General features: G+C 38.1%; 1 protein-coding gene and 1 pseudogene across 2 annotated transcripts in view; both read right to left on the bottom strand.

Moving 5' to 3' along the window:
* Positions 1 to 26,851, bottom strand: part of SP1 (Sp1 transcription factor) — a 51,901-nt gene that overhangs the window by 15,686 nt on the left and 9,364 nt on the right. The gene's annotated exons all lie outside the window — the stretch shown is intronic.
* Positions 12,146 to 14,405, bottom strand: LOC105747004 (cytochrome c oxidase subunit 4 isoform 1, mitochondrial pseudogene; annotated as a pseudogene).

A 26,851-nucleotide genomic window follows, 5' to 3' on the forward strand; every position in this document is an offset into this window, starting at 1 on the left:
ACAAGCAGACACAGAAGAACACACAGCAAATGCACAGAGAGAAGACAGTGAGTGCGGGCAGGGCGGGAAGAAAACATAGGAAAATATCTTCAAGACCTTGTACTATACAACAGATTCTCAGACTTTAGACCAAAACCATGAGCAACAAACCAAACTATAAACAAACTGCACTTCATTAAAAAAAAAACAAAAACGTTTGTACATCAAAGGACATCATTAAGAAAGTAAAAAGGCAATCTACAGAATGGGAGCAAATATTTGGAAACCGTACATCTCATAAGAGTTTAAAATCCAGAACCTTTTCAACAAAAAGACAAACAACCCAACCAAAAAATGGGCAAATAACTTCAACAGACATTTCTCCAAAGAAGATATACAAATGATCAATAAGCACGTGAATCCACAAAGAAGAGGTGGCATTGGATTGGGAAAAGTGGACATGGTGGACGATGGGTGTGGGGAAAGGCAGGAAGAGATGAGAGGTGGAGGCGTCTTTGGGTCATGGAGCTGCCCTGGATGGTGCCTCAGAGGTAATCACCGGACATTGTAAATCCTCACAGGGCCCACTGGATGGAATGGAGGAGAGTATGGGCCATGATGTGGACCATTGTCTATGAGGTGCAGAGGTGCCCAAAGATGTACTTACCAAATCCAATGGATGTGTCATGATGATGGGAACGAGTGTTGTTGGGGGGGGGGGGAGAGGGGGGGTGAGGGGATGGGGTTGAATGGGACCTCACATATATATTTTTAATGTAATATTATTACAAAGTCAATAAAAAATAAAAATAAAAAAAATAAATAAAAAAAAAATAAGCACGTGAAAAGATGCTCAGCATTATTAGCCATTAGGGAAATGGAAATCAACACAATGACACATCACTTCATACCCACTAGAATGGTTATTATTAAAAAAATAGAAAGTACGTGCTGGCAAGGATGCAGAGAAATAGGAACTCTTGTACATTGTTCATGGAAATGTGAAATGGTGCAGCTTCTGTGGAAATCAGGTTGGTGGTTCTGCAAAAAGTTAAACACAGAACTACCATATGACCTGGCAATCTCACTTCTAGGTATATACCCCCAAATTTGTTTTTGTTTTTGTTTTTAACCCCAAATATTGAAAGCAGGGACAGAAACAGATATTTGTATACCAGTGCTCATAGCAGCATTATTTACAATAATCAAAAGGTGGAAACAACCCAAGTGTCCACCATCAGCTGAATAAACAAAATGTGACAGATACATACAATGGAGTACTATTCAGCTGTAAAAAGGGATGACATTCTGAAACATGGATTCTGAAGGTTGACTGAAACAAGCCTAATGGGTCACATTCAATATCTGAAAAACAGTGGATAAAGTTAAGGCAAGACACTAGATAGTAACCTCTAGTGAGTGGACACCCATCAAAAGATTCCTTTGAAAAGATATTTACAAAACTGTAGTTACAACTATCCTAGGTCTTTACAAACAAGACAAGACAAAACTATAGTACATATAAGCAAGCCAACATCTTTTATTTATTGCCCAACCTAACCTAACTCAATTAAATCTTGATAGGTAATTTATTACTCCCCCAAAATTCTCTGCTGTGCCATCTTTTCTTACTCAACTGGGTAAATTAGAGGTAAACTTTAATAAAATGTAAGCATAAAATTAAGGAAAGGTTATGATTCAGTAAAGAGGAAACAAAGAAATACTAAGATACTGGGACTCTAAAACATATCTCCAACTCTCTTCTAAATTCTTACAAAATGGACAGTCAAAACTAATACCCTCCTGACCTCACCTCATCTTGGTTTCAAAGGTTTTTTTTTTTTAATATAAAAACTGGGGGTAGCAGATATAGCTCAAGTAGTTGAACACCCGTTTCTCATGTACGAGGTCCTGGGTTCAAGCCCTAGTACCTCCTAAAAAACAAAAACAAAAATAGAAACCAAAAACTAACAATACAGTTAGATATAATGAACAATTTCAAATTTCATTTAACAAAAGAAGAGGGATGAAACAACAAAGCACCAACATTAGACCAAAAATCTATTTCTAGCCCCCTTTTTAATATAAATTTTTACAAAAAGTAGCTGCCTTACCTTAAAATGTGGTACTGGTTAAGCAATGAAAAAAAAACAAAAAGCTTGTCCTTTTCATGATGAAAGTAAACTAGTAAACCAGAGGTACAGTTTAATGACAGTTTTGCCTAGTCCAGTGGTAGCTTCTAGCATCAGTTTCTGAAACATCTGTTGCAGATACAAACTTTTTTTTTTAGTTTCCTCAAAGTGACCAAGTGTGCTAAGGTCATGAACTTTCAAGGAGATCCCCATAAGTTAAAAACCTTATTCTCCTCCAAGAAAAAACTTGGGCAATACTAAAATAAGACAAAATAAGAACCTCTTCAGTAATTTTCAAAAGGCTATCATGCACTTTTTTTCTTTTTAAAGATTAATTTATTTCTCCCCACCCCCTTGTTGTTTGCACTTGCTATGTCTGTTCATCTTCCTTGTTTTTCTAGGAGGCACTCATGACTGAACCCAGAACCTCTAATGTGGGAAAGAGGAGCCTAATTGCTTGAGTCACCTCTGCTCCCTCCTTCGTGATACTCTCATTATGTTTCCCTCCTTGTATCTCTTGCTGCATCAACTTGTTGTGCCAGTTCACCGCACCTTTTTGCATCAGCTCGCTGTCTTGCTCATCTTCTTTTGGAGGCACTGGGAACCAAACCCAGGACCTCTCACAGAGTAGACAGAGCTCAATTGCTTGAGCTACATCTGCTTCCCTCCTATGGATTTCTAAAGATACTCCAGGGCTAGGACTTCCTTTCACTTTCCTTTCTGCTGCCTGGAACGATTTGGGGAGCACTGTGTTATTTAACTTTAATTCTGACAGTATTAATATAGTAAAGCTGATTCTGAAGCTATACATATATTAAGCACACTCTGGGTTTTCTGAACATGTTTCATTTTACACAAAATAGATTTAACCAAAGAAGTATACCTGAGCCTATAATCCAAAGAGTATATCTCAGACCATAAAGTGTTTATGTGTTCAAGTCATGTTGAAACAGAATACTGATAACACATGAGTTATGCCTGAGTAACATCTGGTATCCAGAATATAGTCTCAAATCAGGAATTTAAATTCTCTATATCTGGCATCTAATGCTTTTGCTGAACATTTTACATTGTGATAGCCCTCCCCCCCCAAAATAATTATTTGGTTCAAAATGTCAGCAGTGCTGAGGTTCTCTTGAGAAGCCCTGGTTTAGACAAATGTACACAGTAGAATAGCCACTACTACAAGATATAGAGTATCTCCATTATCCCCCCCAAAAAATTCCCTAATGTCCCTTTGCAGTTGATGTTTCTTTTTTTATATCAATATGAATTAAAGGATTTAAATACATTTGGTGCTTCTAATCCATTGTGGGTTATTATTCCTATTGGTGCTCAAACTGCTCTATATTTTGGCCATAGACATATTTTCAAGTAGGTTCCTGAGTCCTTTTGATACACATTTGTAGTCTTTCTCACTTTCCAGTATGACAAGATAGCCCATGTTTGTTATTTCTCTGCTCTAAACCTAAAGTCACCAATTTTGAGTATTCCTAGTTTCTTTTCATGGGAAATAGCACTTAAGACAACATAATCTGAATCTCCTGTCATTCTGGTTATTTGAAGTTGGAGTAGATTCACAGAAAGACATTATATGAACACTATTCCCTAAATTCTTTCATGTTAATATTAAACAATCTGTGGCCTTTCTATTTGAAGGCCTTTTTGTCTGGATATAAAATTCATGGCTCATGTTTTATTCCTCTGATTCCCTTAAATCTTAATCCATTGTCTTCTGGCACTAAATACACTGTCAAAAAGTCTGTTGAAAATCCATTTTCTTTTCCTTTATAAGTGATTAGATCTTTTTTTTTTTGGCTAGGATGCCCAAATTATCTTTTTTCCTTAAAGTCCACTAGGTGGTGTGTGAGTTTTGCTGGAATATACCTCAGTGTTGGCCATTCTGGGTTCATATTCTCAGTACACATTGGAAAAGTTTTCTTTCTGTTCTATAGTTTTGGTTTTCTTCTCTGGAGACTTTGTTCATATGAATGCAGGTTCTTCTATGCCTGTACTATATATAATTTTCTCTCAATTCCTGTTACTCTTCTCCCATTTCTTTTAATTTAAAGCATCTCTCTTTTTTACTATATACAAAAAAATTTATTTTACCTTTTTTTGGTCTTAATTTTATTGAGGCATTATCTGATGTACTTATTAAAATTTTACTCATACTCCTTTTAGTTTCATCTTTATTCCTGAAAAGATATTATTTTTATTTATTTCTAATTTTCCCTGAGGTGTCATTTCTCTCTTCAAATTCTCCTCACCAATCACTTCATTTCTGAGTTTTTCTAATTTGAATTTATATTTTTCTTTTAATAACTTCTATCACACTTCCTATTGGGGATTGACTCATGTTTCCCCAAACCCTGGTCCTATGAAAATGAACCCACTTGTAGATAGGACCTTTAAAGATACTGTTAGTTAAGACGTGCCAAAATCATGTGGGTGGGTCTTAATCCAATATGCCTGAAGTCCTTATAAACAAAGGAAATTGGACATAAAAAAAGAAGTCCCCGAAAGAGCAAGAAACTGGAAATGAACAAAACCTGAAGGAGAAAGAAGACAAAACCATGCGCATTTCCAGGTGACAGAAAAGCCAAGGACCAAAAATCACTAGCAGTCCCAGAATGCCAGTCTTCTAGGAGAAAGCATTATGCTGATGCCTTGATTTTGGACTTGTCCTAGACTCTCAACTGTGAGCCAATAAACTCCCATTGTTTAAGCCAATCCACTCTGCATTATTTTTTTAAACAGCCAGAAAACTAAAACCCTCCCTGTTTGTTCCTATTCTCCATGCTTGCCAATGGATATCTACCGATGATTTGGAGGTTTTCCTGTTCTTAGTGGCCCTGTTGCTGCCCTTTTGCTTTCTCCCTCACAAATTTCATAGTTTGTTCCCAACTGCAGGGGATTACAAAATTCACGTAGATATAAGTTTACATTGCAGATTTTTTGGTTTTGCTATCCTACTTTGTTGTTTTCAGTAAACCATTCTGGATAATTTTAGATCTATAAAAAAACTGCAAAGACAGTTCAGAAAGTTCTCATATATCCTTCACCCAATTTTCCTTAATGTTAATAATCTTACATAATCATGGTATGTTAGTCAAAACATTGGTATGGTTTAATACTATTAAACTAAAATACAGACTTTATTCCATATATAAACTAAAATACAGACTTTATTCCAATTTCACCAGTTTTTTCCTGAATATTCTTATTCTGTTCTAGGATACCATACTGCATTTAGTTGTCTTGTCTCCTTAGACTCCTCTAATCTACGACAGTTTCTCAGATTTTCATGACTTTGACAGTTTCAAAGAATACTGATTGGCATTTTGTCCAATGTCTTTCAATTTGGATTTATCTGGTGTTTTCTCATGGTTAGACTGGGGTTATGATTTTGGGAAAGGATTTCACATAGGTAAAGTGTCCTTCTCAACCCAACATTTCAAGGGGTATACAATATCAACATATTCTATCAGTTTTTGTGAGGGAGGTTCAGGAAGATTAAAAACTTGATTGCCACAATTGCTGTGTTCCCATAGTGTTCAGTAAATTATCTTCTGAGAGTTTTAAAGTAAAGAGTCAGTCATCTGAGGTAACAATTTAGGTCGACTCCCCAGTCTCTATTTATGAAGTCTGATTTTGCTCAAGGTAATGTGTTAGGTCAAAAATGTTCTCCTTCCCAGATTCCACTGCAGAAAAGTGGGCAGTAGCCAAGTGACTAGGTCTCAGCCAATCTGGTATAAAACAAAATTGCTGGGTGAGACGTTTAGCAAAGTTTTTAAAATGAGAATAACTCAGCTTGCTTCCTTCTTTATCAAACTTTACCTTTCCCCCTATTTCCTGTCTGGAAAGGGGTCACAATGACCACCCATGGAGCAAATGCCTTGCAAGCATGGAAACTGTCTAACACTAGGGGAAAGCTAAAAGTTAAAAGTTCCCACTGTTAAATAGATTTGTCATATCAACCTTGACTACCTCTAGTCTTTGTGTTATATGAGAACAATAAACCTCTATCTGGTTAAGTCACTGTAGTAGGGGGGCTCAGCATTTCTGTTATAGCTAAATACACTCTTTAACCACACAAAAAATAGAACATTTTATTAAAATGAGTTATGACTATGCTGGACATATCAGTTTTTCTTGACTTACATTCCATCTCTCAGTATATCTTGCCAGTATTTTTTTTTTTTGATCAATTTTAATGCCTTTATTGGCTTAAAAAACTTCTAAAAATGTACTTGTTAAAGCACTTGTAGATTTACAGGAAAATCATGCAGAAAGTCCAGAGTTCCCAGATACCCCACCAGTTTCTCTATTAACATTTTCCATTAGTGTTATCTTCATTACAACTGATGAACCCATATTAATAACTATAGCCTATCATTTACATTAGGGCTCACTTTGTATTGTACTGATGCCTTCTTATATCCTTCATGTGGCTGAGGAGTTCTGGCAATGGAGGGTGGGGTGGGTGGTGGATAAGGTTCTGGAATATTCCTTTTGAAATTCTTGCCAGTATTTTTATGTCACTATCGTTTTGTGTCAAATAGTTAAGAACCTTTAATTTTCTTTGTCCAACTCCCAAAACTGTGCTACAAGTGACTGAGCACCTAACAAAGAGTTATGATGTTAATTTATCAAATTAGACCACATGAAAGAAGAATATGGGCACCAAAGACATTTCCTTCTGCTCCAGAATACTAATCCTTGCACAGTCATTAGTAACTTGTGCTCCATACAACTTGGTTCCACAATTATTTCTTCCATACTGAATTTCCTTGATTATAATTACAGAACTATTACAGCATATACATACATATATATATATATATATATATGATCATTTAAAGGCCTTTACTATACAAAAACTTCAACAAACTTGTCTCCTCAAAAATATACAGAGTTTATTCCTATAGTGCCCTATTCCATCTGGACTTTTTAAAAGCAGTGGCAACTGGAGGTTCTGAGGGGAAAGAAAGGGAAAAATAGGTGTAATTTGGGGGCATTTTCAGGACTTGGGAATTGTCCTGATTGACAATGCAATGACAGATAGAGGCCATTTATATATCTTGTCATAATGTTCAAAAATGTGCAGGAGAGAGTGTAAACTACAATGTAAACTATAATCCACATTTAGTGGCAATGCTCCAAAACGTGTTCATCAATTCTAACAAATATACCACACTAATGAAGGATATTGTTAATATTGTTAATGTGGGAAAATGTGGGAGAGGTAGGGAACAGGGCATATGGGAAGTCCCTATATTTTTCATGTTAACATTTACGTATTCTAAGTATCTTTAAAAAATAAAAATAAAAATGTGAGTGTGTATATATATAAGAGCAGACTGTAGAAATGTTTATCAATTATTTACTGCCTGCTGTTTCTAAGTACCATACTAAGTTCTGAAGATTCAAAGATCAATTCTTGCTGTTGAAGAGCTTATAGTGGGGGTTGTGGGGAGTGGGGCATATGGGAACCTCTTTTTTAAAGATTTATTAATTTATTTATTTATTCCCCCCCCACTGTCTGCTCTCCTGTATCCCATTCACTGTGCGTTCTTCTACGTTCACTTGCATTCTCAGCAGCACCAGGAATCTGTGTCTCTCTTTTCATTGCCATCATCTTGCTGCATTAGCTCTCCGTGTGTGCAGCACCACTCCTGGGCAGGCTGTGCTTTTTTTGCACAGCAAAAAAAATACTGGTGGCTCTCCTTGTGGGGTGCACTCCTTGCACATGGGACACCCCTACTCGGCATGCATGGCAGGGCACTCCTTGTGCGCGGCAGCACTGTGCGTAGGCCAGCTCACAACAAGGGCCAGGAGGCCCTGGGTTCAAACCCTGGACCTCCTATGTGGTAGGTGGATGCTCTATCAGTTGAGACACATCTACTTCCCCCTCCTATATCTTTAATGTAACATTTTGTGTGATCTACATATCTTTGAAAAATAAAAGAGCTTACTGTTTACTAGCAAAGACAGAAGCAGATAATTTCAATATACGATAAATGTTTTAGTAAAACGCACCCAAAAAAATGATCTAGCATTGGAAACTTGAGTTGATTCTTAAAGGCGGCTTCCTAGGGAGCTGACACTTGGACCAAACTTTAAAAGAATGTACAGGGGTTAGGCAGGTGACGAATGGCAGAAAGGAAATACACATCATACACAGGGAACATTATGGCTATAGTAAAGGAATGTAGTGGAATAAAGAACATGGTGCATGGGGATGGAAGTGGGGTAAAGGAAGATGATGATAGAGATGAACTTCAAAACAGGTATTATGAGATGCAAGACAGACATTAGAATGACAGAGATTTTTAAAAAGTGATGGTGGAGGGAAATGGACTTGGCCCAGTGGTTAGGGCATCCGTCTACCACATGGGAGGTCCGCGGTTCAAACCTCCAGGCCTCCTTGACCCGTGTGGAGCTGGCCCATGCGCAGTGCTGATGTGCGCAAGGAGTGCCCTGCCACGCAGGGGTGTCCCCCGCATAGGGGAGCCCCACGCCAAGGAGTGCACCTGTAAGGAGAGCCGCCCAGCGCGAAAGAAAGTGCAGCCTGCCCAGGAATGGCGCCGCCCACACTTCCCGTGCCACTGACGACAACAAAAGTGGACAAAGAAACAAGACACAGCAAACAGACACAGAGAACGGACAACCGGGGGAGGGGGGAAGAATTAAAAATAAATATATCTTTTTTTAAAAAAAAAGTGATGGTGGAGAGGGAATGGAGAAATGAGCTATTTCCTACAACTCCTAGTAGCATGACTGCACAAAAGCATATAATATAGCAAGGAAACAGCAGGGTGTGTAGAGTACTGTGGCAAAGATTAAGTCTTTAAGATGTGATTAATCTTTGATACATCAAGCATACTTCTAGGAATAATGACAAATGCCAGATACTGTACTAATTTCCGTGGATAATTCAGAGAGATATAATCCTGGCCATTATAGAGCTGGAAAGATTAAAAAATGAAACAAATATAGTATCTGCCCTACAACTTGTAAAATAAAGCACTAATAAAATACTCTGATAAAAGAAGTATAAGAGTTGGAGAGGGATGTTAGAAGAAAAAAGTGGGTTATTTTGGCCTATTAATTTGAAAATGGTGAAAGATAATAAAATAGGGCAGCACTCCCAATGATGAAGAGAAGGGGATTTATAAGAAATATTTAGGAGTAAAAATGGGCTTTCATTGAATGTTTGTTTTACACAAGGCAAATGCTAGGTGCTAGATATAAAGACAAAATAGTAAGGATCTAGTCAAAGAGTTAGCATCTAGTGAAATAACACTCAGGAGAGGAGGAGTTTATCTCCAGTTGCCCCTTTTGGATGTCAGAAGGTTCAGAGACAAATTTGATGTACAAAATAACTTTAGCTATCTCAACTTTTAACACAGTTAAAAAATAATTCTAGGCAGATAAAATTCAAAATTGACAAAAATGTTGTACAGACACAGAAAAATAAAAGACAAGGAGTTAAATACATACATACACAAACACTTAAATATGGAGGAAAGAAAAGAATTATCAAACTCTAGAAGGCATCTTAATATGATTATTAGTGGGTTTTTTTGAGGTACCAGAGGCCGGGGATTGAACCTGGGACCTCATATGTGGGAAGATGGCGCTCAACCACTGAGCCACATCAGCTTTTCGAAGTTGGTTTTTTCATGTGTTTTGCTTGTTGTTTGTTTTTGTTTCTTTTAGGAGACACCAGGAACTGAACCCAGGACCTCCCATGTGGGAAGCAGATGCACAACTGATGGAGCCACTTCTATTCTCCTGATATGATTTTTGAAACTATCAAAGAAATCACAAAAGATCAATTCATTTGACATATAAAAATGGAAGGATTCTCTATTTTAAATACAAGATGGTAATGTCAAACCAAAAAAAATTATGCTAAGAAACCAGACACAAAGTCCTACATATTATTGATTCCATTTATATAAAATGTAAATGCAAATAAATTTACAAAGACAAAATTAGATTAGTGGTTATGTAGGGCTCAGGAAGGACTGCTAAGGGGTGAAGTTTTTCTTTTCTGGAATAATGAAATGGTTCTTAAATTTTTTTGGTGATGAATGCATTAACACTGTGAATAATCTAAAATCCACTGATTAAATAAATCATGTGGTATGTAAAACTGCTTAATAAATAAATATTTGTGCAAGAGTAGCCAGAAATAGCAGCTATGTACAACAGGGAAAACAAAGAGATTGAGGGGTGAAGAATTTTTTAAAATTATTATTGAAATAATGAAAATGCTCTAAGAATGACTGAAGTGATGAATGCACAACTATGTAATCATACCAAATACCACTGACTGTACACTTTGGATGAATTATATGCTTTATTAATATGTACAAATAAAACCGATTTGTTGTTTTTACTGGGAAGTAGATGTGGCTCAACTGGTAAGAGTGTCTGCCTACCATATAGGAGGTCCAGGGTTCAAACCCTGGGCCTCCTGGCTCATGTGATGAGTTGGCCCACATGCAGTGCTGCCACGCTCAAGGAGTGCCATGCCACGCAGGAGTGTCCCTCACACAGGGGAACCCCATGTGCAAGGAGTGCACACGGCAAGGACAGCTGCCCCGTGTGAAAAAGCGCAGCCTGCCCAGGAGTGGCACTGCACACACTGAGAGCTGATGCAGCAAGATGACGCAATAAAAAGAGACACATATTCCCAGTTCCGCTGAGAATGCAAGCAGACACAGAACATACAGCAAATGGACACAAGAGAGCAGACAATTGGGGGGGTGGGAAGGGGAGAGAAATAAATCTTGAAGAAAAAAAAGAATATACTAAGTGAAACATGCATGAATATTTTCATGATTTTGGGATAGAGAAAATCTTCCTAATCATGTAAAAAAAAAAACGAAAGGGAAAAAATTAATAAATTACACTAGTTAGAAATTTAAAAGACTGTTGTATAACAAAATATATCCCGGGCGGCGGACTTGGGCCAGTGGTTAGGGCATCCGTCTACCACATGAGAGGTCCACATTCAAACCCCGGGCCTCCTTGACACATGTGGAGCTGGCCCATGCATAGTGCTGATGCGCGCAAGGAGTGTCCTGCCACGCAGGGGTGTCCCGCGCGTAGGGGAGCCCCACAAGCAAGGAGTGCGCCTCGTAAGGAGAGCCGCCCAGCGCAAAAGAAAGTGCAGCCTGCCCAGGAATGGCGCCGCCCGCACAGAGAAGTGACACAATAAGATGACGCAACAAAAAAAGAGAAACATAGATTCCTGTGCCGCTGACAACAACAGAAGCGGACAAAGAAGACGCAGCAAATAGACACAGAGAACAGACAATGGGGTAGGGGGGGAAGGGGAGAGAAATAAATAAATAAATCTTTTAAAAATATATATATATCTCCCATCCAGGACTAAAAGGAAAAATACAGTATAAGTATTTTCAATACATAATTAAAGCTTAATAGCCCCACTTTACAAGGAGTTCATAGAAATCTTTTTAAAAAAATAGTCCAAAAGAAAAATGTGAAAATAAAGACAAGAGAAAAAAAGATAAATGAACATAGATTCAACTCCCTAATAATAAAATGCTAATTGAAGCAAAAATTTTTTCACATAATACTGACAAAGATTGGTAATCAGTGGGAAAATAAATTCCTAATTTTTTGAAAGTCAGTTTAGCTATAAATATCAAAAAAGTACAAAGAAAAAAACCTATGACCCACTAACACCTACAGAAATTTAAACTGAAAAGCATGTTTCAGGGATTTTCATCATAGAATTCCTTATAACAGTGAAGTTCTGAAACAAATGTACATCAATATGGTTATATAAATCCTAATACAAATATATTATGGAATTACCATAGGATCATTTAAAATGATGTAGGTGAACAGCTATTGACATGGAAAGAATATACTGTTCAGTGAAAACAGCACTTACAGAGCACTGTGGATAGTATGATCCTATTTAAGTATTAATAAAATTGTATATAGATTTTTTTGTAAATTGTACACAAATGTACAAAAAGGCTGGACAGATGTTTACCAAAATTTCAACAGTGGATATATCTTTTTATATATATATCTTTGGACAGTTAAATTTCAAGTAATTTTTACTTTGTTTTCCATAATATTTGTATTGTTTGCATGTTTCCTAACAATGTCATTTAAACAAAAATGAAGATACACTCAAGTATCAGGGAAATGCTGATACTCAGGATCAGAGTGCAGATGATTCTAGGATTACTATGCTATCTCAAATTGTAATTTATCGTGCAAATAAAAAAAGATGAGTGGACAGCTATAAAGCAATCCATTTTATTTATTATTTTATTTTAAAGATTTATTTCTCTCTCTTTTCCTCCCCCCGTTGTCTGCTCTCTGTGTCCTTTCGCAGTCTGTATTCTTCTGTGACCACTTCTATCCTTATCAGCAGCACCGGGAATCTGTGCTTTTTTTTGTTGCATCATCTTGTTGAGTCAGCTCTTCGCATGCGCGGCACCATTCTGGGGCAGGCTGCACTTCTTTCACGCCGGGCAGCTCTCCCTACAGGGCGCACGCAGGGGACACGCCTTCATAGAAGGGCACTCCTTGCATGCATCAGCACTGCGCATGGGCAAGCTCCACATGGGTCAAGGAGGCCTGGGGTTTGAACCACGGACCTCCCATGTGGTAGGCGGACGCCCTATCCATTGGGCCAAGTCCGCTTCCCTCCATTTTAGTTATTTTTTAAACATACCTTTTATTTTGTTTTTTATCCTATCCTCAAAATAAGTTTTCTAATTTCAGCTCTATGGACCTTTTTTTTTCTTTCAAGTAAATTGGTAATTTATTAGCATCATTACTGTTTTACATGTTTCCAGTAAATATGGTGAGCTGAATGGAAATGACAAAGCAAAGTTAAGGTTCAAATAAATGAACAGCAGAATTTTAGTTTTTCCATTCGTTTTTTTTTTTTTCTCTCCCCTTCCCCCCACCCCGCCCCTGCTGTCAACGCTCTGTGTCCATTCGCTGGGTGTTCTTCCATGACCACTTCTATCCTTGCCAGTGGCACCAGGAATCTCTCTTTTTGTTGTGTCATCTTGCTGCATCAGCTCTCCATGTGCACGGTGCCACTCCTGGGCAGGCTGAACTTTCTTTCACACTGGGCGGCTCTCCCTACAGGGCGCACTCCCTGCGCGTGGGGCTCCCCTACGTGGGGGACACCCCTGCGTGGCACAGTACTCTTTACGCGCATCAGCACTACACGTGGGCCAGCTCCACATGGGTCAAGGAAGCCTGGGTTTGAACCATGGACCTCCCATGTGGTAGGCGGACACCCTATCCATTGGGCCAAGTCCACTTCCCTCCATTCATTCTGGTTATAGTACCACTTGGCAGAAAACCCCTGGATTGGGCTGACCTTCATGTCAAGCATCTTCTTTGTCTGCTTGGCCACCCAGTCTTCATCAAAGGTGTGCAGGATGGGGCCATACATGTACTGGTTCTCCCAGATCAGGCTGAGGGCAGTGAAGCCAATGAAGAACAGGGCAGTCAGTGCCCACAACCGTCTTCCACTCGCTGGTGCCTCTGTTCATTTCAGCAAAGCTCTCCTTGAATTTAAGGCAATACAATTCAACTTTCTCATCCATGGAGAGGCTGCTCCAGGAGGCCTTCTCCTTCTCTTTCAAGGCCTTCTGGCTGGCTGAAAGGTATCTGACATAGGCCACATCAGGCAGGAAATAGTCACACCGAACGACAGAAGCTGGGAGGGCATAGTCTTCACTCTTCATGACACTTCCATGTGCTCCCGCACACATTGTGGTGGAAATTGCTTGCTTGCCAATTAGGCCAAACACCCTGAAGGTCAACATTCTGCTGCCTCCCGTCACTGCCTACTGCAACCACCCTCTATACCCCGACTGCTCGCAACCAAAAAAGTCTATGGATCTCTATGAAAGTGGATGTTTTGAATGTTCATATTTCCCAGACTGAAACTACCTTTTGTGGGCAACCAGTGTTCTTCCTTCAGAGTCATTTATTTTACACCAATGTTTATGGTACCATAGGGATGGTCTATGCCCTATTGGTATTTAAGATCTAAAACACTAACATATCTAAAATTATACAAAGAACAGTTACAAAATGTCTTAAAGATATTTGTATGCATTTGTACACCCTTGAATCTATCATGAAGAAATGGGCAGGTATCATCATCCTTATTTCACAGACAAATGGAAGGAAGTCAAATTCCCAGAATGCAAAATTAACAGTCAAGTTCAGCCCTTATCTAGTTTGTTAATCTTCTACTTTCATCTTGAAATTTCTGCAACAAACCATTTAAAGCAAACTTGTGCTCACACACACACACAACCAAAATTATCATTACTTGATAAGACAACTAGCAGCAATGCTATCAAGTGTTAATGAGGGAGCCAATGAGGCTTAGTGGTTAAGCACTGACTTCCCACATATGAGGTCCCAGGGTTCAATCCCTCAAAAAAAAGTGTTAGGGAGAGCAGACATATTGCGTGGGCTTTAATAATAATATTGGTAATGTACAATTTCATGAAGTGGGGTATGGATAAAAGAATATCATTGTATAATTCCTTTTTTACTTGCTTAAATATCTTAAATTATGTTGAGTTTTTTGGTGGAAGGATGGGATAATTGAGAGACAGGAATTAGCTAAAAGTGGGAAATGATAAAGGGAAGATAGTGCTTTATTAAAGCCAAGTTCTGGAAAGGTAAAGAGAAAAGGAAAAAATGTATATCATTTAAAACTTAGAAAACCAAGCAAATTTTAGAAAGAAAACAGGGGAAAGAGAAATTCATTCGTAGAAGCAGAAAACTAAGAAACCAAATAATCAATAGATAGGGTGTCAATAGTGTCCAGGAGAATGTTTTTCTAGCAAACTGTCCATAGAAAAAGCACAAGAATACACACACTCTGTAGCAGGTTCTTAACCATGCCAATGAGAGAGAAAGAGAAAAATCTATGGATAATCCTAAACACCTTCGTTGTCAACTATAAGAATGGTTTATGAAAGAACCAAGCATATTGGCCGGAGCTTACTTCTGGTAGTGGTACTGGTTTAACTGAAAAGGCTGAGGGACAAAGAATATAAGGAACAGGAAATAATGTAAAGGCCTGGATACTTCCCAATTTTTTAATTGGGAGGACAGGACAGCAAAGGAGGGAACTTTCATTGAGAAGAGAGCTAATATGTGTTGAGCACCTATTATGCTGTTCCATGTTATCTATCTCCTTTAAACTTAATAATCCCATGGGGTAAATATTTATATAAACCCTCCTTTTACAGATAAAGAAATCTCAGCTCAGAGATGGTGAAAAACTTCCCATAAATTATGTAAAAAACAAAGTTATGATTTGGACGCTCGCGTATCTGCCTATAAATCCCATGCTCTCATGTCCATACATGAAATATCTCATTCAGGACATAAAAGGACAAACTCTAGTGTTCTTTCATAAAAAATTTCCAATCAGTTACTTCTAGTTTCAGAGCTGGAACAAATTCACCCTTTAATCCCATCAGATTAAGGACTATATTCATAGCTACACCATTCAATTGTATTATAAAGGATGTAAGGGGTTCATCCACAAAAGCAGAAAAGGGAAAAGTATTTTGGGTTTAAGATTTCACTTACACTCATCTGTAACTTCCCACCCAAGAGAGTGCTAACCAATTGGGAAAAGTAATTCCAAACTATTTCCCACACTATTTTGTGGATTTTAGTTACTTTCAAAGATTACTTCATTTTCCCTCACAATAGCAGCACAACAGATAGAAGGAGTGGACAGAACTATTCAGCAAGCTCCTGAGTTTGTTCATATCAATCACATGAGAGGTAGGGAATAGAAATGGGAATGGGGTGCATAGGAATACTTGAAAACATAACATATGATTCATTTATAATTCGAATCATTCATGTATAGTATGTAAGTTTCATTATCAGCCCCCATTTCAGCTTTTAGAAGGAAGCCGTATGGGCCTGGTAGAGGTTTTGACCAACCAGAACCAGAAAAGTCTCCGAACTTAACTTCCTGACTGAAGAGAAAGCTGTTTTCTGAGCATAACCTTTCATTTTATTTCCTCCAGGTACACTATGGAGCATGCTGTACAATGTCAGAGATCTCCAACAATCTTCCATTGAGTCCTAGGATATTTCACTTATTATGAGGGGTCTTTACATGATGGAACATTGGTAGTCCTTCAGTGCCATTCTCAATAAGAATCATTCTGGACAATGCTATTTGTAGGACTGATGCTTTAGGGGAGCTAAACAAACTAAAAGGTTCACTATGAGTTTGATGCTTCGTTTTTGGAAAGAGATAAAATTCATGGCTGGTACTAATTTTAAAGAACATTGAACTCCTTTGCAAACAAAGCAATGATTAAAACTAAATAATTTATGGAGTAAAAATTCTCAATACCAAGAAATATAGGAAATGAAGGTGCCTATTTTTTTAAATTTTTAAGGTACACCTATATAATGTGTTACACTAATATTTTGTAACGTCTCTATTTGGATTACCTCAAAACCCAAAGTTATTAACGTTAAAAATTTTAAGGGAAGCAGACTTGGCCCAGTGGTTAGGGTGTCCTTCTACCACACGGGAGGTCTGCAGTTCAAACCTCAGGCCTCCTTGACCCGTGTGGAGCTGGCCCATGCACAGTGCTGATGCCCGCAAAGAGTGCCTTGCCACGCAGGGGTGTCCCCGCGTAGCCCTACGCACAAGGAGTGAGCCCCGTAAGGATAGCCGCTCAGCGTGAAAGAAAGTTCAGGCTGCCCAGGAATGGTGCCGCACACACGGAGAGCTGACACAACAAGATGATGCAACAAAAAGAAACAAAGATTCCTGTGCCGCTGACAACAGAAGCAGACAAAGAAGAGCATGCAGCAAAATAGACACAAAGAACAGACAACTGGGGCGGGGGGGGGGGGGGGGGGGAGAGAGGGAAAGGGGAGAGAAATAAGTAAATCTTAAAAAAAATTTAAGACTTAAGACAATTGTCAGAATGTTCATAATAAATCAAAGAACATCAATAATTTAAGGTTCATTGTATCTGAATGCTCTTGATGTTTCTGGTTATAGATAAGGCAATATGTTTGGTGCTTTAAGACTGCTCTGACCAGCAATTTGACAAAATGATAAATTTCCACTACACCAAAATGCTGGGTCATGCTGCACTTTTCTAAGCATCGTTATAAACTACAGATGAGAAGTTTGAGATGTTTGAGATGACAGGACAACTGTCAATTTCTAAGCCTCAGAGGGTCATTGAATAAATTCCAACAAAGGGAAATGCTTTCCAGCAACAAGCACTTACTAGTTACCTAAGAAGAATGATTTATCTTTGAAAGCAAGCTCAAACACATCCTAATCATGATTTTTCTGGTGTAATGTTAAGTAGTAACAATTCCTGTCTCAAATCTCAATTCTTCAACTCCATTTTAAGCAAATTACTTTACAAATATTCAAGATTTAAGTAATGTAAAAGTAGCCGGGTAGCAGGTAGAATATATCAACACTCTTCTTGCTCCTTTAGGTTAAGAAAAAAGGAGACTCATAAGCAAACTGCTCAGATAGAAAACATAGTTTTGACTAAAAATATAGCATGAAAGTGTGTTTTTTTATGATTATAGAAGCTAAAAGCAAAGGTACAAAAATAATTATATGGCTTTGTATATTCTTTCATTTTTAACAATTTTTCCCTATAAATACATAAACACTAAGAATTTATCAGTGAACAAAGATACCAAGTAAATCACATTATTTATATATTTCTCTTCCCTCTTTTCCATGCTTTTTGCTTTTACAAATTTGGACCAAAGTTATAAATAAAAGGATAAACAGTTAAGAAAATAAAAGGACATGATAGCATTTTGAGTAAAAAATAATAACCTGACAAGATGTAACACAGTAGTAGGAGACTATAATATAAATCCAAAATACGTGTGGGCCCTATTGTTTCATATATGTTGATGCGACTCTTAAGAATAGCTAAGTAGAAAAGGATCCCCTCTGAAGGGCACAAGGTAGATAACCAAAGCTCAACAGCAACTGGAGCTCCATGAAGGCAGGGAACATGTCTATTTCACCGAACTACCAGAGTCTAGCACATTTGACACATAATAAATGCATAATAAATTGCGCTAAATTTGTCTATAAATGAAGCAAATAATTGGAACCCATTTCCACTTTCACACTTTTGTACCTCATTCTTCTTAGACTTGTTGGGAACAATTACATTACTGACTATATGTGTTCACTAAATGTCTATGTAAGTTAACTGAACCACTGGTGTTACAGAATTTCTTAAATGGCATTTATGACTAATCAAGACCATTCAAAACATGATAATGCCACAGGTATTTTTTTTTAAAAGAACACCAAGGGAAGCGGATGTGGCTCAAGTGATAAGGCCTCTTGCCTACCACATGGGAGGACCTAGGTTCGATCCCTGGGACTTCCTGGTGAAAAAGAAGAGAAAGCGTGCCTGCGTGGTGAGCCAGTGCCCATATGAGTGCCCACGTAGTGAGCCAAGTGCCCACGTAAGTGCCTGTGCAAGTGAGTCACGGAGCAAGACGATGACATGACAAAAGAGAGATGAAGGTGAGAGTCAAAGCAAGAGCAGCAGAGACCTGCAACTAAGGTGGCGCAATTGACAGGGAACCTCTTTCCACATCAGAGGTCCCCAGGATCTAATCCCTCTGAATCCTAGAGGACAAAGATGAGATGACAAAAAAAAGAGAGATACAGAAGATCACATAGCACATGGACACAGACAGCAATAACAGCAGGGTTGCCAAACCATATCCCCAACAAGTATATTGGAATAAAAATAATTAATTAAAATAAATTAGAAATGTGGGTGGGAAGTAGATGTGGTTCAAGCAATTGGGCTCCTGTCTACCATATGGGAGTTCCCAGGTTTGATTCCCAGGACCTCCTGGTGAAGGCAAGCGGGCCCACGTGGAGAGCCGGTGCAACAAGGCGACACAACAACAAAAAGTGACAGAGGAAAAAGACAATGAAAGACACAATAAACCAGGGAGCTGAGGTGGCTCAAGCGATTGAGCACCTCTCTCCCACATCGGAAGGTCCCAGAATCAAGTCCTGGTGCCTCCTAAAGAGAAGACAAGTAGACAAGTAGACACAGAAGAATGCATAGCAAATGGACAGAGAGCAGACAGCAAGCACAAGCAGCAAGAGGGGGAATAAATAAAATAAATCTTAAAAAAAAAAAAAAAGGGTAGTGAATGTGGCTCAATTGATAGAGCTTCTGCCTACCATATGGGAGGACCTGGGTTCGATCCCTAGGGCCTCCTGGTGAAAAAGAAAAAAAAAAAAAAAGGGAAAGCGTGTCTGTACAGCAAGCCAGTGCCCATGTAAGTGCTCACATAGTAAGCCAGTGCCCGCGTGAGTGCCCACGTGGTAAGCCAGTGCCCCGCTGAGTCATGCAGCAAGATGATGACGCATCAAAAGGAGACAGGGAAGAGTCAAGGTGAAGCGCCACAGAAACCAGGAACTGCAGTGGTGTAACTGACAGGGAACCTCTCTCCCCATCAGAGGTCTCCAGGATCAAATCCCGGTGAATCCTAGAGGAGAGAAAATGAGAAGAGAAGACGCACACAGACAGCAAAAACAGCAGGGCAGGTGGAGGGGAAGGGGGGGAAATAAATAAGTAAATCTTAAAAAAAAAAAATTAGAAATGCGGAGAGAAGGGGAAGGAAGGCACTGAAAAGGAATTTCCAGAACAACAGGGAAAACAAATGTGGAATAATAAGAAGTTAAAGTCTGCTATAAAAATGTTTCAAGCAGGGAGTGGTTGTAGTTCAAGTGGTTGAACATTGGCTTCCCAAGCACAAGGTCCAGGGTTTGATTGCCAGCCCTGGCACCTCAAAAAAAAAAAGATTCAAGCATATTAGTGAAAAAAATAAGGGAACAGTCAGGTAAACAGATCACATCTTTCTAAAACAAAAAAAAAGGTCAGGGGGTTGGGGGGATGAGGATAATCTCTCACGCAGCAGATATAACATAGCTGACCTAATTTTCAAAGGCTGATTACGTAAGGCCTTGACTTCATTTTTGCCTTCCTATGTTCTGAACATGTCACATTTGATTACAGATTAAATAAATACAAGTTAATCAATTTGGTTACAATAAACTTTGATTTATAAATTAGTTTATAAAAAAGTTGTTGCTTTACCATGCCCTTTGCTTCTTTTTCTTCCTATTATCTGTCTTATGTTACAAATGTTAATAATATATCAAAAATAATTAAACTGGGCAAAGAAGCAAATCAATTTTTCTTCTTGAGAAAAGTCGAGTAAAATAATGTATAGTGGAAAGGATACTGATCTGAAAGTCAAAAGACAGGACACACTGTATAACTGTTATCATTGACCTTTGGGAAGTCACTGAATCTTTTCTACACCTTGGATTCTGTAAAAAAAAATGAAACCATTGGATTGGATGAGAGTTTCCAACTATAGCAATCCTTAGTCTAATCCCCATTATCATGAATAGACTGGCTTAATTATATTTGCAAAGAGCTATAACTTTTAAGCCATCAAAACAGTCATTCAATGAAGAACACACTGAACAATTTGAAAAGACCCATCTCAGTAGCATTTAACCTAATTGAAATTATTTGCAGCAAACATTTGCTTCCCATGAAAATCAGTTTTTATATTTTCAGAGATTTGTAACTATTTCTCTTATCCCTTACAGGGTAAGTCTTTGTCTTGAACTATATATTTTATACTTTACTTCTTTAACGTTGTTAAATTGCTATTTAATATATAGAGAAGTAGGAAGGAGTATTCACAGTAAATTAGATAGGCACACCCAAACCTGTCAAACAAGTAAAACTGTCCAGTTTCCTAAGCTATTCAGAGTCTAAAAATCATTGGAGCAAAAGTACAAATTCAAATTATAACCCAGATTTGCAGTTGCAAAAGATTCACTTTAAAAAAAAAAAAAGGATTTTCAAAGAAATGTTTTTTTCAGGGTCTTCAAAGGGCAACAATTTTTAAAACCTAGCTACTTTAGTATTAATGGTATAGTCATAATGTAGGAAAATACATGGTTAAATAATGCTTCAATATACTAGGCCTGGTAAAATAATGCTAAATACTAAAAAAAGGTATAGTACTATTACGAAACACACACTGGTTCTGTAAAAAATATAAAAACAATGTGTTGGTTTTTTAATTAAACTGCAAAGGAAAAAAAAACCAGAACTGTTATTATTAGCAGATAATATTTACTGGGTATTATTTACAGATACCCAGTAAGCAATTTACAAAGCATTATGTAACAAAGCTTTTCTACAGCTGCTCGTTTTACATTTTAAAACATTTTCAAGGAGGGAAAACAAAACAATGAGAAGCAAGGGATGAGAAGAATTAGTGGAAATATTTGCATGCTACTTTACAGAGTAGAACAATTAAAGGGAAAGGGAGAGGAGAACAGATAGTAACTTTTCTAAAACACTAGGCACCTTGTGCTCTAGTTATTTAATTAAGAACTAAAATGGCCACATTACACAATGCAAAGTGATTTAACAATGACATCATTTACAGAAAGCCACTGGAATGAATAATTAGAAGCAGTTGGCAGACTTCTGGTATCCCACTGATTTTCAAATCCATCAGGGCACCTAGATTTCAAAGGAGACCCTTTCTACTTAAACTGAAATCACCATTTAAAAAGCACCAACATGCTGAAAAAATGTGTAGAACATTAAAGAACGCAAGAGATTAAAAAACATTTGAAGTTATATTTAATAAAGTATATTATTTTTTAAATGGAAAATTATCTTGTGTGACCTTTTGCACTGGAATGACAATATTGAATACATTTTGAATCATATAAACCTATTTATCATTAGTGTTCAAATGCAGTAGTCTGAAGCACAAGTTTTTAACAAATTAGGCCTCAGCAATCTGACCCCAAGTTTAGTGACACTGTTGGCAAACTAACCCCAGTATCACATTGTTCAACTTAACTTCTAAGAGAAGACAGTTTCCTGACCCCAATAAAACTGAGCAGATGTGAATTTTTTATTTTTAGTGCCTCAAATATGCTTCTTGAGTGAATTATAGCCATCAAGGAAATATGTTCTATTCTCATGCCAAAGTCCAGCCCTACACTCTTTATTGGCAGAACTCCCATGAAGTCACCCAAACTTAGTCTTTCAAAACCTCCTTCCCTTTCACTTAGGGCAAGAGTTTACCCGAGCTTAGCAGTGGCTGAGAAAAAAATCTGAAGCTTTAAACTGAAAAAATAACAAGATCTAACAGAATCCGACTACATAATGAGAGGAAAGGGTGCTGATAAAAAAAGAAAGTTACTGATAACTTAAAAAAATAAAATGAAAAAATAAAGAGCCAACAGATCTTTTCACTGTTCAGAAAATAAGCTCAGTTTACTGGGTTGTCCCTTCCTCACTACCACCCACCAGAGGCAGAGTCATGCAAAACAGCAACACCAAGGTGCTGGTTTATTTTGGTTCTAACTTTGTGCCTTCACTCAGCGAACAGAAGTAAACTGAGTGAAAGTGAACAGGAGCGTAAAAGATTTTTAAAACACAATTTTAAAAAATTTTGAAAATTTAATGTAAACAGACTGCACGGACACCGGGGAAACTGCAGTCTTCCACAACTCTGTAATAATACCTGATAAATATAATAAAAAATAGCTCTAATGTTTTCTCAGAATCAATACAAAAGTTAAAATTCCTCAAACGAACAAAGAATGATGTGACAAACATCCTCTTCTGAAATTCCCTACCCAGACACTTGACCCCAGAAAGCCAATTAAACCTTGTTAAGCACACCTGCCCCAATTAAAAATAAAGTCCTGCTTACACTTAACCCACCCCTATAGCACTAACAGGCACCTGATCCAATCAACAAAACCTAGCCAACTTCCTACCTTCTTTCATAAAACTGCCCACAAGCTCCCTGGCCTCAAAGCTGCTTTCACTTTTGCAAGCGAATGGTTTCCTTGCTACTCCAGCAATCTTGGTGTCCTGAATAAACTGCTATAATATGTTACTTTTTGACAAGTTTGGAGGTTCCACCAAGATATAGAAGGTGCCCCTTCAGGGATGCGGGTTCCAGTGAGCTACCAGTGAAGTACCCACAACAGACCCCTTGTGTCTACTGCTCGACTACCCCATCTTCACATCCCCAAGGTAGGCTCTTCCCGTAACTGAACTCTACAGCTTGCAACAAGTTCAGTACCCTTTTGTTCAGGACTTGGTTTAGGTACTTTTGGTTACATTTTTTAAATTTTGGTTCCTTGGTTTGGTTCTACTGTCAGATCCTCCATTTGGTTTCATTTTTCTGTCATTCCTGTTCCTCCCCTCCATTCTACAATTTTCTGTCTCTCTCAGAGGCAAATTTATGGCTTGGGAATGGGTGAGGCCCAATAGGCCAACTCCCAACCAGCTTCACATAGTGAGTGGTTTGCCAGTCCTCTCTGGTATTAACAGAAGGACTTGGTAACTCATCCTTAAAACTGGCATGAGCCTTCCTTTCTGTCCATAGAGCTGCTTCAAGTTTGGTCCAGATGTCTGTCTGGTCCTCCTCCCACTCTCAAGGGGATTCCACAGGAGTCAGAACGGTTTCCGAGTGGCTGGGGCCCAAGACACCAGTGAACAAGCAAGGTTTTGTTTGAAAGCAGCATAATGGGCTCTCCAAACTCTTGCTTCTTATATGAACCTGCTACATGTGACTTTCCTGTTCATGGGTGGATCCAAGGAAAGACAATTTGCCTTTGCAGTAGTCACTTTGAGGAACTGAACTTTTGTTTTAATTTTTAAAATTTTAATTGATGTTAATCTGTACTTTTTTTCCCAATTTAAAGCAGTTTTACTGAGATATATTCACATACCATACATTCTGGAAAACTTTGATATGAAAAAAACTGTTCATTTGAAAGGTACTTTAGAAGAGAAAGGAACTCAGGTCCAACAGGTGGCAATTTTTATTGCTATATGGAGACCTCTAGACAAAATTTCTAAATCAAAATTGATTCATTAACATATTCTTTGGCCAAAGCTAATGAGCATTTTGACAAACTTAAGTCACAATAAAGTAGACTTGTTTCCCTAGCAAATCTTTCCCCTTTTGGTCCTATAGTTGCCTCCCTATATCTATATCCAGTTTTCCTTCATTAGCCTTATTCTGATTTTTGTTTCTGCACCTCGGTCACCTCCTCCTCTTTTCCTTGTCCAGACTCCCTACTTTTTCCCTCTTCTAAAACCCTAAAATGCCAGTTGTCTCTAAAGTTCCATCCTCCCATGAGCCAGATATGAGGGCATCTATAGACTCTAACCCTGGGTTCAAGTAGAACCTACAGCTGTCATAAAAGATTTCCCTAACCCTTTCCCCACCCTGCCACAAAAAAAGACCAGAAAACATTTTTAGAAAAATTTAGAATTCTTTTGGATGCATATGATCCATAGTTACCTGAGCTATATCATCTTGAACACAAGTTAGTTGGAACCTCAGATGCTAAATCATAGATGGCAAAAGCTGATTAGACTAACCTGGAAAGGGAACTATAGGATCCCTCTTTCCACAATAAATATAAAGATGGGCAGGGGATGCCTGAAAAATAGGGTAAAACTCTTTAAGATTACATATCAGAACAAAGAATGTTTTTAAAAATCTCCTCCACAAATATTGGTGGAGAAGTTTTAGCCCTCATATTGAGCAGTTAACCTCAACTTGTCCCAATGCCGGGAATGCAGTTCTAATAAAAATCTACAAATAAGAACAGAAAGTCAGCCCTTTTATATAAAACTAAATCTGTAATATTTCCATGTCGAGGTTTAATAAAAACAGCTATGTCTAAGTTATGTTAGGTATAAAATTTTATTCTACTTTTGAGCTCTTCCTTAATTTATACAGGCTTACTGATCAAAAAAAACTAGCATTGTATCTACTAGATATTTACGATGATAAAATATAAATATTTAAGAAAATTCAATTATTATGACAAACTTTATTTCAACATTAATTATGCTTTATGTCAGCCTAACAACACTTTCCAAGATCTTTTTGGATGTGGAGTGGATGTAGCTCAGTGGTTTAGCACCTCCTTAGAATTTACGAGGTTCTGGGTGCAATCCCCATTACCTCCAAAAATATTAATTAAAAAAAAAAGAAAAACATCTTTTGGTAACTTAGATAAGGTATGTAGGGTGTTTTGTTTTCTTTTCTTTTTTAGGAGGTACCAGGAATTAAACACAGGACCTCCTACATGGGAAGCAGATGCTCAACCACTGAGCTATATCTGCTCCCCTGTAGGGTATGTTTTTGATTTGGGGGAAAAAAAAAAGTTATCTTGTCCTAAAGTAAAATGACTGCTCCAGAATGAGGAGGAAAGAGTGGGACAAAACCTAAATAAATATGGAAAGTTCAAGAAAGAAATTTTATTTGTTGTGGTTAATGCTGGCTAAGATTTGATAGGTTTATAAATTTTTAAAATCAAATATAATTATATTCATAATGTCACATTGAACTAGAATTTGGTTTTCTCTGTTAAAATGACAAAATTTTCTTGAATTATTGGTCTGCTCTTAAAAGGTAATAAAAGATTTTTCTTAACCATCTGAGTAATCTACCTAAAGGCAAATATTCAGTGTCTTATCAGAAAAGATTCTGGTGCTTTATACTGACTGCATTGACCTTCGTTTTTTAAAAGAATAAGTACTCTCACTTTTAAGGTTTTTTTTTGCAATCATGTTAGGGAAAAAAAAAAAAGCCAAATACTGTTTCACAATGACCTATGGTCACATTTAACCAAATGTTCAAACCTAACAACTTCTGACATTTTGCCTTCCCAAAATCAAATCCTAAATGACTTATTTTTTTTAAAGTAGGTACTAGGGATTGAACCCAGGACCTCGTATATGTAAGCAGTCGCTCAACCACTTAGCTACATCTGCTCCCATAAGAGTTGGAGTTTTTGGTTTGTTCTGTTTTTAGGAGGTACTGGGGATCAAACTGGGGCCTTGTATGTGGGAAGTAGGCGCTCAACCACTTGAGCTACATCTGCCCCCCTAAATGATGTAATTTTTTTTTAATTTTGTTTTTCTAAACAATATATATATATTTTAAGATTTATTTCTCCCCACCCCCCCACATTGTCTGCACTCTGTGTCCATTTGCTGTGTGTTCTTCCGTACCTGTTTGTATTCTCATTAGGCAGCTCCAGGAACTGATTCTGGGACCTTCCAGAGTGGGAGAGAGGTGATCATTCTCTTGTGCTGCCTCAGCTCCCTGATCTGCTCCATCTCTTATTGTCTCTCCTGTGTCTCTTTTTGTTGTGTCATCTTGCTGCAGAGCTCTCCACGCGGGCCAGCACTCTTGCGTGGGCCAGCACTCTTGCGTGGGGCAGCACTCCTGCGCGGGGCAGTACTCTGCACAGGCCAGCACTTCGCATGGGCCCGCTCACCACATGGCCCAGCTTGTCTTCTCCAGGAGGCCCTGGGCATCAAACCATGGACCTCTCCTATATGGTAGATGGGAGACGAATTGCTTGAGCCACTTTCACTTCCCCTAAATGATGCATATTTTTAAAAAGATTTTTTTTTTTATTTCTCTCCCCTTCCCCACCCCCCACCCCCAGTTGTCTGCTCTGTGTCCATTCGCAGTGTGTTCTTCTGTGTCCACTTGCATTCTTGTCATCGGCACTGAGAATCTGTGTCTCTTTTTGT

The sequence above is a fragment of the Dasypus novemcinctus genome, chromosome 12 (assembly GCF_030445035.2).
Source record: "Dasypus novemcinctus isolate mDasNov1 chromosome 12, mDasNov1.1.hap2, whole genome shotgun sequence".
Classification (NCBI taxonomy): domain Eukaryota; kingdom Metazoa; phylum Chordata; class Mammalia; order Cingulata; family Dasypodidae; genus Dasypus; species Dasypus novemcinctus.